At 41.2% G+C, this 13408-nt stretch overlaps 1 pseudogene across 1 annotated transcript; it reads right to left on the bottom strand.

Moving 5' to 3' along the window:
* Nucleotides 1-483: 483 nt before the first annotated feature.
* On the bottom strand, nucleotides 484-1404 carry LOC306642500 (CGG triplet repeat-binding protein 1-like; annotated as a pseudogene). Its single transcript has one exon. The product of its transcript is annotated as a CGG triplet repeat-binding protein 1-like (transcript).
* Nucleotides 1405-13408: the final 12004 nt, after the last annotated feature.

Below are 13408 nucleotides of genomic sequence, written 5' to 3'. Positions count from 1 at the left end.
AAATCCCCAATATTTTTTGGCATTGACATTAAAAGAAAGATTTTAGTCTTTTGGTCACTAGAAGCTGCTAACTAAATACAACAATCCTGAAAAAGGGGGAGAAAAGACAGTGAAGAACTGAAGAATCATTAGGTAACTATTTAAAATACAAATAAAACAGTCTGAAATAAACATTCACTTCTACGAGGGAATCTCAAGAAATAAGAACAGTTTCTCACCATCTCTTCCATTTTGAAGAGGATCCTCTAATTAGAAATAATTTCTTTAAGTTACTGTAAGTGGTGTTGCCTGGCAGCAGCTTCAATTTTCTAGGCTAGTCTTCAATCCAAATAATTAAGTAATCTCATAAGGAATAATCATACATGGCAACAGGGTTAAAAAAGCAGGGCAGTTCTTCCATGCACAAACATTTTAGGAGAAAAACCATCAGTTTTAAAGATAACCATCAGATTTCAGGTATCCTAGCACACTCTTATACCTAAGTTTTGCTTTATACCATTGGTGACTAAAATTAACAATAAGTTTTGCAGTGAGGTTTTTTTTTCTTTTTCTTTTTTTGCCTGCAACTATATACACATTGCAAAACTATTCTGCATCACATGATTTTAAATGAAAAAAATATAAAAATGAACCACACGATCAACACATAACTTTAATACTCCACATTATTTATCTTGATCACAACGGTGGTAACCTCCTTGTCAACAATCTTGTGAGTTGAGGAGCTGATTCTCATTCTCATATCCATCAGGCAGATATGCTCTCCTCAGCTGGTCTGACTTAGGTATGGAGCCTCCATTCTTCACATGGCGAGACAGGAAAGCACGGACTGCTGAGTGATCAGCCTTTTCAAGGGGGATGTTGGCTTCCAGGCACATTTTCACAAAGTCCTGGATAACACTGACTTTCTCTGTTTGCGCAGTACTGTTGCACTGAAGAGATGCAGTGAGGGGCCTCTGCTTCTTTCTCACATTTTGCTCTTCAAATTCTGCCTTCCTCTTGGTATGAGTCTTTGACTTGAGGTGGTCACTAATAGCAGACTTGCGAACATGATTCAGAACCACATTGCAAGAAGTGCAGCAGAGTTTTCCTCTATCTTCATGAAGCTGCACCTCCAAACTCAGTGACACGATCCAAGTGTGTCACATACAAAGCAGTCTTAGAACGGTTTTGAGCAGGTGGTGCTGTTACTACAAATCGTTCCATTTTGATCTTGAATTAGGTTCAGATTAGTTTCCATTTTTATTTTTTCTTGATACTTAGTAGTGAAGGGTCTCCAGCGCAAAACCTGAGACACATCAAATTCTGGCACTTTTTGTTTGTTTAAACCCGGAGATGCCTTCAAATCAGTTTTTCAACAAGTGGTGGTGGGGAAATAGTTTCTGGGCTTGCACCCTATTTTCCCTGAGGTGCTAGGAAGTCATGCCTTTACCGCTCGAGCCCCACGGCGGCCCACTCTCTATGTTCTTGACAACGTTCTTTATTGTTTGTCTTGGCAATTTAGCCATCCTAGAGGGGTGAGCATCATTGTGGTTTTGATTTCTATTTCTCACTTTTTCATGCACTCACTGGCCATTTTTTAATCTTTGGAGAAATGTCTTTTCATCCTTTGCCCATTTTTAAAAACTGGTTATTTGTCTTTTGTTGTTGAGTTATAAGTTCTTCATATAGTTGAGTTATAAGTGCTTCATGTATTCTTGATTGCAGGTCACATATATGACTTGCACCAACTTTTTTCCCATTCTGTGGTTGTCTTTTTTATTTTCTTATGGTATCTTCTGAAGCACAAATGTTTTTAATTTTAATGAAATAGTTAATTTTTTGTTGCATTGCTGGAGTTATGGCTGAATCATGGCCCCCTCCCCAAAATTCACATCTGGAACTTTGTGCACTCTTGGTGGGAATGTATAACTGCTATGGAAAAAAGAAGTACAGTGATTCCCCCCAAATTAAAAATAGAATATGATCCATCAGTTCCACTTCCAGGTATATCACCAAAAGAATTCAAAGCAAAGTCTCAAAGGGGTATTTTTACAGCCATGTTCACCACAGCATTATTCAAAGTGCTCAAAGTGGACGGTCAAGGTGTCCATCAAGGAATGAACAGATAAGCAAAGTTTGGTATCTGTACGTGCAGTGGAATATTATTCAGCCTTAAACAGGAAGGAAATCCTGACCTATACCATAACCTGGAGCCTCAAAAGCAGGAACCCTGAGGACGTTAGGTTAAGTGAAATTCAGTTACCAAAGCACAAATATGGTATGACTGCATGCATACGGGTCCCTAGATTGGTCAAGTTCATCGAGAGATTTTAGAATGGGTGTTGCCCAGGGCTGAGAGAAGGAAGAGGAAGTGACTGTCTCATGGGCACAGTTGCAGTTCTGTAAGATGAAGAAAGCTGTGTTGGCGGCGGGTGGTGATGGCTGCACAGCCTCACCAATGCATTTATTCTCACTGACTCCACACATGGGAATGGCTAAGGTGGTGACCTTTGTATGCATTTTAACAATAAAAATGAAAAAGAGGGGTATGTGTTCCTCTAAATTAAATAATAATAATTTCATATATTCAATTCCTAAGCCCAGGTACCTCAGAACATGACCTGATTTGGAAATAGGATTTTTGTACACGTACTTGGTAAAATGAGGTAGAACGGGCCCCTAACCCTGTGCGACCGTTGCCCGTAAGAAGAGGGGAACCGGACACAGAGAAAACACAGGGAGTGTGCCTGGTGAGGATGAAGACAGAGCCACAAGGAATGCCAACGATTTCGGGCAAACCACACCCACTAGGAAGAGAGGCACGGCTTCCATTCTCTCTCATCCCCTCAGCAGGAACTCCTCCCTCCTACCTGCTACCCAAGGTGCCACCTGGACCTCAGACTTCTTTTCTCCAGAACTATGTGAGTGCACTTCTGTTACTTAAGCCACTGTAGCTGTGCCAGGCTAGCTCAGATGCAGGTAAGGGCGTGGAGTCAAGACCGCCAGACTCCGGGAGTTGGGTGGAAGCAGGCTTGTGGCAAGCAGCCTGCAAACTTGTTTATTGCGGGAACAGGTATACATTTTATAGGCTTCTTGCCTAATCACAATGTGCCACGGGGGATCTGCCCACCAGGCTTCTGTACGGGTTCCTTGGTAACACTAGGTCAACTTGGGGCAGTTGTTCACTTTCCTAGGTAGGAGAAGTGGAATGCTCCTCCCTGCAAGTTTACACACTTGAGATGTTCACTGCTGCCAGCCAAGAACTAGGATTTCTCCCAACAAGCCACTGTTTGTGGAACTTTGTTTTGACAACCCTGGGAGATAAATCCGATTTTCAGCACAGTATTCCCATAGGTGGGCCCCCGTGGGCTGTAAGAGGTGTTCCTTGGTCTGAAGAAATCTAACCAGATTGGCATAGTATCATCCCTTCCAGGTCGTCTTTGTTGCAGGTGCAGCCTTTGCATCTACTGAGTATGTGAAGCCAAGTCTAGTGTGTCAGGTCCCGTGGGCAGCCTCCAGGGGGCACTGCATCAGTCTGGCAGTCTACCCGTCAGGTCTGATTGGCACCTTCCCCTGGGGAATCTGCTGCATAGCTGTCTGTGGCTTCTGTCTCTCAGCCGTGGGACAACACAGTTCTTGGCATTTTGTGCCTCGGGTGCAAGAGGAATACTGTGATGAGCAGGCCACCTCAGCACAGCTGTGATTCCTGCGTCCCCTCATTTATGGGACCCGGGTGAGCATCGTGAGTGAATACACCAGGATAGCTTACTGACCCCGGATGGGTTATGTAGATGGGCATTAGCTCATCCTACCTTAAGTCACCACAGTGATTTCCTGGGATGGTGCTGCATATGGGCATCCCTTTTGTAACCCAGTTTGCCACTGCCCATCTGCCTATGTGGACAGATCATTGGCTGCTGCCTGTGAGTCAGTAAAATCCAGCTGTGGGGCTCTGGTCTAACTCTTCTGTCACAGCAAAAGCACAGCGTGCAGCTCTTCCCACAGGGCTGACGTCTTGCCTGCACTCAGAGTTTTCAGTCAGCTGGCCTTTGAGTCTGGGAGTTGTCCATTCAACTTGAAACTTCCATCTGTAAACCAAGCAGCCGTCCTGGGTCAATTCAGAACTGTGCCTAGGGCACTGTCCACATGTCCATAGACCTCGCAGATCCTCAGGTAGTCCTTACTAAGCTGTCCTGAGAAGGAAAGAAGCAAGCTGCCTGTGAATATGACGGCCACTCCTCACATCCCCTCGGTACAATGTTCCTATTCCAACATTTCCATTTTATGAGGGAACTTCTGGGCGCTGTTTTCCTTCCTGGAGTTTTTCTCTGATATTACCCCAAACATTATGACTATTTCAGACTTCGAGAATATTTTATGCCCTTCAGTTTTAAGGGCCATTTCAAAATTAATGTTGAACAGCAAGCTAGTAATTCTCTCCCAAGGGTCATACATTCAACCCGGCTTCTGGAGATTTTTCTGGTTCAAAATCCCAGCAGTGACCCCTAGGTGGCACTCATGAGCTTTCTCCATAAACCCTAGTCCCTGGAAGCGCCTCAGGAGCCATCTGCTTTCCCAGGTCACACAGTGCTGTTGTACCAAAGGATTTGTGGGTACCAGCCCTTGGGTTCTCACTTGTCACCAATTACAGAGATAGTGCCACTGTAATCCTACCGGGTGACCTACAACTCATTTATGACACTAAAGGCCTGGAGTCAGTAGAGCATCTCTACCTAGGTCAAGTAAGGGCTCAGGCCCACCAGACAGGCCCTCGTGGGTCACCTGGTTACTCACACCTCTGTCTCTCTTGGCTAATTGGAGCCTCAGAGCCCCCACCCCCACCCCCGTTCAGGTCCAGTCATTTGTTGTGGCAGTTCACCGACTTGGGGAGCTCGTGTGTTTACTGGTTGATTATAAAGAACAAAGATGAAGAGCCAGATAAAGAGGAACACAGGGCCACGTCTCCAAGGGTCCTGAGCACAGACGCTCCTGTTCCTATGGGGTTGGAGTGCGCCCTCCTCCCGGCAGCTGAACTCCCATCTTTCAGGGATTTTTACGGCGGCATCCTCGTGCAGGCGAAGTGGATCCCCACCTTCATTCCCAGCCCTGCTCCCCTTCCCGGAGGACGGGTGGTGGTGTTCAAAGGCCCAAGGTTTCCATCACGACTAGGTCTTTCTGGTGACCAGCCCCCACCTGGAGGCTGTACAGGAACCTGTGGAGGATGACCTCTTTAGAACAAAAGATGTTCCTCGACCACCCAGGAAATTCCCCGGGGTTTAGGAACTCTGGGTCAGGAACCAGGGTGGACGATCAGATGCTCATCACAATATCACACCGCCCCATGGATACATTCAAGTAGATGAGACAGCCAAGCACCCTGCATAAAGCCTGTTCTCACGTCCCATGTCTTAAATAAACTTTATTGGAAGCCCATCAACCATTGCATCCCGTATCCTGTCGATCTAATGGCAGCTCCGTTAGGCCAGCACCACCAGCTCCGTGTCAGGAAGCCCTCAGCTCCTCTATCCCTGCTTGAACTGCGCTAGTGGCCTTGGGCCCCGCTGGGGGTTGGGCCGAGGAACCCCCATCCCCTCATCAGTCCTCATCCTGACCAGTTTGCTGGCCTGCTGGCGCTCTTCCCACCCCCCAAGGGTGCTGCATTCGTCTTTGTTTGGTCCCCACCAATATGTGCTTTATTCACATCCTTTCTTATCAACTGTGGGACGAATTCCTGAATTCTTTATTTTCTCCCATCTCCTGTGAGACATTCTGATTTTCTATTATTTCAGCCTTATTTTCCCCCCTGGGCTTTGGTCCTGAGACTAAAGGCTGTAGATCCGACTGACTGAAATCTGAGCTCAACAGACCCTCAGAATTTCCTCCAATATACTCCTTTACTTCATTTTAGCTATTTCAGACACGAAAGAAGAGATTGTCTGTTTAGATGTTTCCTGTTATTTTACATTTCATTATGTAACTAATGAACCATCTCTTCAGGAATTGGTTTTATTGTTTCTAAATTCCATGGGTAACTTTTACCTCTACTAACTAGTTCTACCATTGCCCCTGCTTCCCTCTGTGGGTGACCCAGTAGCCCCCCAGGAACCAGGGATGTATCAGTTGTCACCCTCTCATCTTCCCTCAAACTACATATTTGCAGGGTCCACTAAGCCATGACCCTTCTAGCAAATTCCACGTCTGTGGCCAATTGTATCAGACTTTCCCAAGACCACCCTCAAGTTCAATATTTCACTGGTAGGACTCAGAAGAGCAGTTTATGACAGTTTATTACAGTCAAAGGCTAGAGATTAAAACCAGCAGAGGTAACAGATGACAACAGAGTCCAATTTTCTTCTCCCACTGGGTGGTCAGACAGCACCTAATTCTGTCAGTAACAATGTGTGACAACTTGGACAACTTGTGAAGCGGAGGTGCTCACCCCAGGTTGGTGTCCCAGATTCTTACTGAGAGGGAATTGGCCATTGTGTGGCTTATCTTAGGTATTCAGATTGCAGTCCCTACCTCCAGAAGTCCCACCAATGCAATGTGTCCAAGGCCCCTCTGTGGTAAATCACTTTGTTAGCGGATACTCTTTTTTCTTTGTTTTTACTTTTGTTAGTGCTTTTTATTCTTTTTTTTTTTTCTTTTTAAAATTTGTTCATATACATGATAGTATATGATATTGACACATCATATATAAATGGAGTATAACTGCTCATTCTTCTGGTTGTACATGATATAGAATCACATGGGTCATGTAATCATATATGTCATAGGGTAATAATATCCGATTCATTCTATTATCCTTACTGCCCTCACAACCCCTCTCCTCCCATCACTCCCCTCCACCAAAATCCAGAGTACCTCTATTCTTCCCTGCCACTGATCCCCCTTATTGTGAGTTAGCATCTGCATATCAGAGAAAACATTTGGTATTTGTTGTTTGGGATTGACTTGTTTTGCTTAGCATGATATTCCCCAGTGCCATCCATTTATCTGCAAATGCAATAATTTCATTTAAGGCAAGTAATATTCCATTGTGTATATGCACCACATTTTATTTATCCATTTATCTGTTGAAGAGCATCTGTTCCATAGTTTAGCTCTTGTGAATTGGGCTGCTATAAACATTGATGTGACTATGTCACTGTAGTATGCTGACTTTAAGTCCTTTGGGTATTAACCGAGGAGTGGGATAGCTGGGTCAAATGGTGGTTCCATTCCAAGTTTTCTCAGAAATCTACATACTGCTTTACACAATGTTTGCACTAATTTGCAGTCCCACCACCAATGTGTGAGTGTACCTTTTCCCCAATGTCTTCGCCGACATTTATTGTTGCTTGTATTCTTGATAATTGCCATTCTGACTGGAGTGAGATGAAATCTTAGAGTTGTTTTGATTTACATTTCTCTTAATTGGTGGAGATGATGAACATTTTTCATACACTTGTTGATTGATTGTATTTCTTCTTCTGTGAAGTGTCTGTTCAGTTCCTTAGCCCATTTATTGATTGGGTTATTTGCGTTTTTGGTGTTAAGTTTTTTGAGTTCTTTATATGTCCTGGAGATTAGTGCTCTATCTGAGGTGTGTGTAGTAAAAATTTTCTCCCATTCTGTAGGTTCTCTCTCCACGTTATTGATTGTTTTCTTTGCTGTGAAGAAGCTTTTTAGTTTGAGTCCATTCCATTTATTGATTCTCGATTTTACTTTGTGCTTTAGGAGTCTTGTTACAGAAGTCAGGTCTTAAGGTGACATGGTGAAGATTTGGGCCTACTTTTTCTTCTATTAGGTGTAGAGTCTCTGTTCTAGTACCAAAGTCTTTGATCCCCATTGGAGTTGAGTTTTGTGCAGGGTAAGAGAAAGGGGTTTAATTTCATTTTTTGCTACATATGGATTTCCAATTTCCCCAGCACCATTTGTTGAAAAGGCTATCTTTTCTCCAATGAATGTTTTTGGCACCTTTGTCTAGGACGAGAACTGTATTTATGTGGGTTTGTCTCTGTGTCTTCTATTCTGTACCATGGTCTACATGCCTTGTTTGGTGCCCATACCATGAAGTTTTTGTTACTCTTGCTCTGTAGTATAGTTTAAGGTCTGGTATTGTAAAGCCTCCTGCTTCACTTTTCTTGCTAAGGGTTACTTTGGCTATTCTGGGTCTCTTATTTTTCCAAATGAATTTCATGAATGCTTTTTCTATTTCTGTGAAGAATGTCATTGGGATTTCAATAGGACATGCATTAAATCTGTATAACGCTTTGGGTGGTATGGCCATTTTGACAATATTAATTCTGCCTATCCAAGAACATGAGAGATCTTTCCATCTTCTAAGGTCTTCTTCAATTTTTTTCTTTAGCATTCTGTAGTTTTCATTCTAGAGATCTTTCACCTCTTCTGTTAGAGTGATTCCTGTTTTTTTTTTTTTTTTTTTTTTTTGAGTCTAGTGTGAATGGGGTAGTTTTCCTAATTTCTATTTCAGTGGATTCATTACTGATGTATAGGAATGCAATTGATTTTATATCCTGTTACTTTGCTGAATTCCTTTATTCTAGAAGTTTTCTGGTGGAATTTTTTTGATCTTCTAAATTCAAAATCATGTCATCAGCAAATAGTGATAGTTTGAGTTCTTCTTTTCCTTTTCATATACCTTTAATTTCTTTCTTCTGATTACTCTGGCTAGAGATTCTAGGACTATGTTGAATAGAAGTGGTGAAAGAGGGCATACCTGTCTTGTTCTAGTTTTTAGAGGAAATGTTTTCAACTTTTCTCCATTTACAATGATGTTGATCTTGGGCTTAGCATAGATAGCTTTTACAATGTTGAGGTTTTACATTCCTACTATCCCTAGTATTTCTAGTGTTTTTAACATGAAGGGGTGCTGCATTTTTTTCTAATGATTTTTCTGCATTTATTGAGATAATCGTGATTCTTGTCTTTAAGTCTATTGATGTGATGAATTATGTTTATTAATTTCTGTATGTTCAACCAACCTTGCATCCCTGGGATGAGCAGACACTCTTAATAAGCATGATAAGCCAAGGGCTTACAGGTGTCTTTCAAGAGTCAGTCAACGGACAGTAATTTCTTTGGAAGGCAGAGTTTGAACTCCCCAAAACTGCTGAGTTAACCTTTTAGTGCATAATATCATTCCAGCACCATTTGATGTAAAAGTCATCTTTCATTGAGTTGCTGTTGTGCCTTCATAAAAAATTAGTTTGAATCTGTGTAGACCTACTTCTGAACTGTCTATTCTGTTATGTTGATGAATATTTCTATCTTTTGCCAGTACCACCCTGTCATTTTAATGGTAGCTACATCGTGACCTTCAATGTTTCTTTTTCAAAATTGTTTTATTTTTATCTTTTCATATAGATTTCAGATAATATTGTCTATATCTGTAAAAATTCACTAGTATTTTGATAGAAATTTTCATAAACCTCTGTATCAGCTTGTGGAAGATTGACATTTTTAATATTATGTTGACTTCCAGTTCACGAACATGGTATAACTCTACATTTAGAGTATTTTTATCTCGTTCATCAACATTATGCAATTTATAGTATACAAATCAGTGCATCTGTATTAGATTTACACCTAAATATTTTATTTTTCTGAGTAAGTATAACTAGTATTATATTTTAATTTTGGTGTCACATATTCATAAGTATATCGAAATACAATTGACTTTTATGTGCTCTGGTATCTTGTGACCTTGTAGATTCTCTAGGATCTTCTACACAGACTATCTTTTCCTTTGTAAATAAGAACAGTTTTATGTCTTTCCTTCTGAAATGCATATCATTTCTTTTCTTTCCTTACTCTATTATACTGACTAGAACTCTGTTGACTAACAATGGTAAGAGTGGACATCCTTGCCTTGTTCTGAGACTTAAAAGGAAAGCATTCAGTCTTTCATCATTAACTGGAATATTAGCTGTATTACAGCTAATGTTTTCATTTATGTGTTTTGCCAAGTGGAGGAAGTTACCCTCTATTCCTATTTCTTTGAGAATTTTAATGACAAATGATGATTTTGTCATCTTTTTCTGCATCTATTGATATGATTATGGGACTTTTCTTCTATACCTCTTTTTAAAAATTTTGTTATTTATTTATTTATTGTACCAGGGATTGAATTTAGGGGTGCTCAATCACTGAGCCACATTCCCAGCCCTTTTTGTAGTTTATTTTGAGACAGTACCTTACTGAGTTGCTGAGGCTGGTTTTGAACTCTTGATCCTTCTGCCTCAGTCTCCCAAGCCACTGGGATTACAGGCATGTGCCACTGCATCTGGCTCTTCCATAGCCTCTTGTTCCTCTTCCAGGACTCTGATGACATGAATGTTAGACATGGTCTTACGCAGAACAGGTAATCAAGGTTCTGTTTATTTTTATTTACTTATTTTTGGTTTATTTTATCTCTGTTGCACAGACTATGTGATTTAAACTGTTTTGTTTTTTGATTTAATGATTCTTTCTTTTGTCTCTTCTATTCTATGATCCTATCCACTGAATTTGTAATTTCAGTCATCAACTTTTTAAATTTTAAAATTTCTATTTGTTTTTTTAATTTTCTCTATACCTTTGTTGAGGCTACTTTTCATTTGTCTCAACTGTGTTCATAATTTCTCATCAAAACATTTAAACCATGACTGCTTTTAATTCTTTATTAAATAATTTTAAGCAACTCTGTCATCTGCATTGGCATATAGTTTGCTTGCTTTTGTTTTCTTTCAGTTTGATATTTTCCTGGTTCTTGGTGTGATGAATGTTGTTTTTATTTAAATCTACCATTTTTGTAGTACGGTGTTATTGATAGGGGACAGAGGGATGTGAGTGTGGGAACTTGAGGTTAAGGGGAAAATTCTATAAAATAGGCCATGGTGCTGACCCCACATGCTTTCTTTTCCAAGAAGCACTTTACGGGCAGCCCTGCTTGGCTTACGTGAACAGAATATGTCACATTCCTCAGCAAACTACTTGTCATCTGCAGGAGAAATACAGGTCTACAATAATGTGGATAAGAGGAACCCAAGTTACCTTGAAGGGGGAGATTTTGTGACCCTTTTCACAGACCAGACCCTGGAACTCAGGGAGATAAGGATAATTCCTGCTAACCATAAAATCTGTAAGAATTTACAGTTAGGGCTGGAGCTGCAGCTCAGTGATAGAGCTCTTGCCTTGCACGTGTGTGGCACTGGGCTCGATCCTCAGCACCACATGAAAAAATTAATGAATAAATAAAGATATTGTGTCCATCTACAACTAAAAAAATAAAAATAAAAATAAAAAGATTTCAATTAGAACTGGTCAGCATGGGTCAAAGTGACCTACAGTTGTCATGGCAATAGAGACTTAAAAGTCCAATGTCATCCTGCTGTCAGTCAGAAGTCAAAAGGAGGACCTGGGTGGGACTCTCAGGAAACTTCTCTGGATTCTCCAATAAGACCAGTGTGCAGAAGAAGCACACTGTCCCTCTCCTCTCTGAGAGGACCCACTCTCCCTTGAGAGTGTACCCTTCCCCTTTTCCTATCCCTTCAATAAACTCATTCCTGTTGCTCTGAGCAATATGTCTGAAATCTTTCTGACTTGATCACAAGAACCCAGGTTAGAAGGTGGGGGGTGTCTTCATGCTGCCTCAGCTTCATGGAAGGTCCTGGCCCTGTAACATTATGACACTTTGGATCTTATTTTAAAATTCTATTTTACCTGGCTTTACCCAACGCCACTCACCCAGCAGGGGAAGGATTGACAACCAAGGGTTATGCCAGTGGGGTCCAGGCTCCCCACATGTCCTCCCACATGGTCATGCAGTGGGAGGCCAGCTGGCTTAAAGTCCTAGCTTCTGGCTCTGACAGTAACCTGGTGGCTGGGGTGGGCTGTTTCGGCCACCACATTACAGCATCAGGTGAGGTAAGAAGTCTCAGCTCTTCACCTGTCTTGCTGAGGAGTGGAGGTGGGAGTGGAGTTAATTTCTTCTTCTGTGGTGTTTGGCTAGTGCAGGTCAGTCATTGTCTAATAGCTTTCCACTTGTTAAGGCTTTTCCTATTCCTTGGCAAGAGCAGCCTCTTTAAGAAGGTGTTTGTTTGTTTGTTGTCTGTGCTAGTTAGCATTCCCAGGATGTTGGTGTCTTTAGCTCCAAGTCTAGAATTATACGAGGTGTCGGGGAACCCAGGAACCTCACGGCCATGCCACTCCTTGGTCTGTAAGGTCCTTAGCCTTCTTCCCTTGAGATCCTCTCATTTGGTTTATATATTAATGTCCAGTGCTTGGTGGGAGAAACAGAGAATAGGTGTCTGTCTTCCTAGAAGTAGAACTGCCGTGTTCTTTTGAACACAGTGTGGAGCTGTGGGAGGGACTTGGCCCACAGGCAGGTGGTGCGCTGGCCAGAAGCAGTGAGATCTGAGCAGGCAGCACCTCTTCTGGAAGTCCACCTGCAGTGCCTGGGTGGTTGGTGGGTTCATCAGATGTGGCAATATATGAGAAAGGTATAGTCAACTTCTACTCCAGGTCCGCCATTCAAACATAATAGAGCAAAATAAAACAGAGGCTGGGGGGCTGGGGAGATAGCTCAGTTGGTAAAGTACTTGCCTCGCATGCACAAGGCCTTGGGTTTGATCCCCAGCACCAAAAAACAAAAAAACAAAAAACAAAACAAAAACAAAAAGAAAAGCACCAAAAAACAAAAACAAAACAAAAAAACAGAAGCTGGTAAGCTGGTAGTAACATTAAAGGAAGCAAGAACGTTTTCCCACCACATATTTGGTATGAAAAACAAATCACAAATAATTAAAGATCCCCAGTGTTTTATAGCCTCTAGGGCAGTACTTTCAAACTGCAGATCTCTGTTGGTTTCAAAGCCAATTTGAAGAATTGATCATAAATAAAACAAAATAAATAAAGGATTAAAGAAGAAAAAAATGAAATAGAAAAGGATTAAATTAAAAGTACATGATTCCTTCACATGTAATGAATACAATGTTACAAAGCTTCAGTTTACCTAATCTATGCATTGATGTGTGGATGTACTAGTGTTAACAATTTTTTACTATGTATTTTTGCACAGAGTTTGAAAGTTACTATTTTAAAGGATATTTCTCATTTAATTTTATTTGAATTTAATTGTGTCCTTTGACAATTATAAAGAAAAATAAAGATATTGTGTTCATCTACGACACAAAAAAATTTAAAAAGAAATTAAATGTGTTTAATTTTAGTTAAAATACGCATATATGTATATTGTGTGTATATGTATGTGTGCATGAGAGAGAGGAAAAGAGAGAGAGAGAGAGAGAGGGATCATTGGGGTGCTATAAAATAATGCCTTAAATTAAGTTACTTATAAATAACGAAAACTTACTTCTCACAGTTCTGGATACTGAGAAGTCCAAGATCAAAGTGCTAGCAGACTTGGGTTTCTAGTGAGGGT

The sequence above is a fragment of the Sciurus vulgaris genome, assembly GCF_902686455.1.
Source record: "Sciurus vulgaris genome assembly, chromosome: 13".
Classification (NCBI taxonomy): domain Eukaryota; kingdom Metazoa; phylum Chordata; class Mammalia; order Rodentia; family Sciuridae; genus Sciurus; species Sciurus vulgaris.
This window is presented reverse-complemented; position numbering and strand designations above follow the sequence as displayed.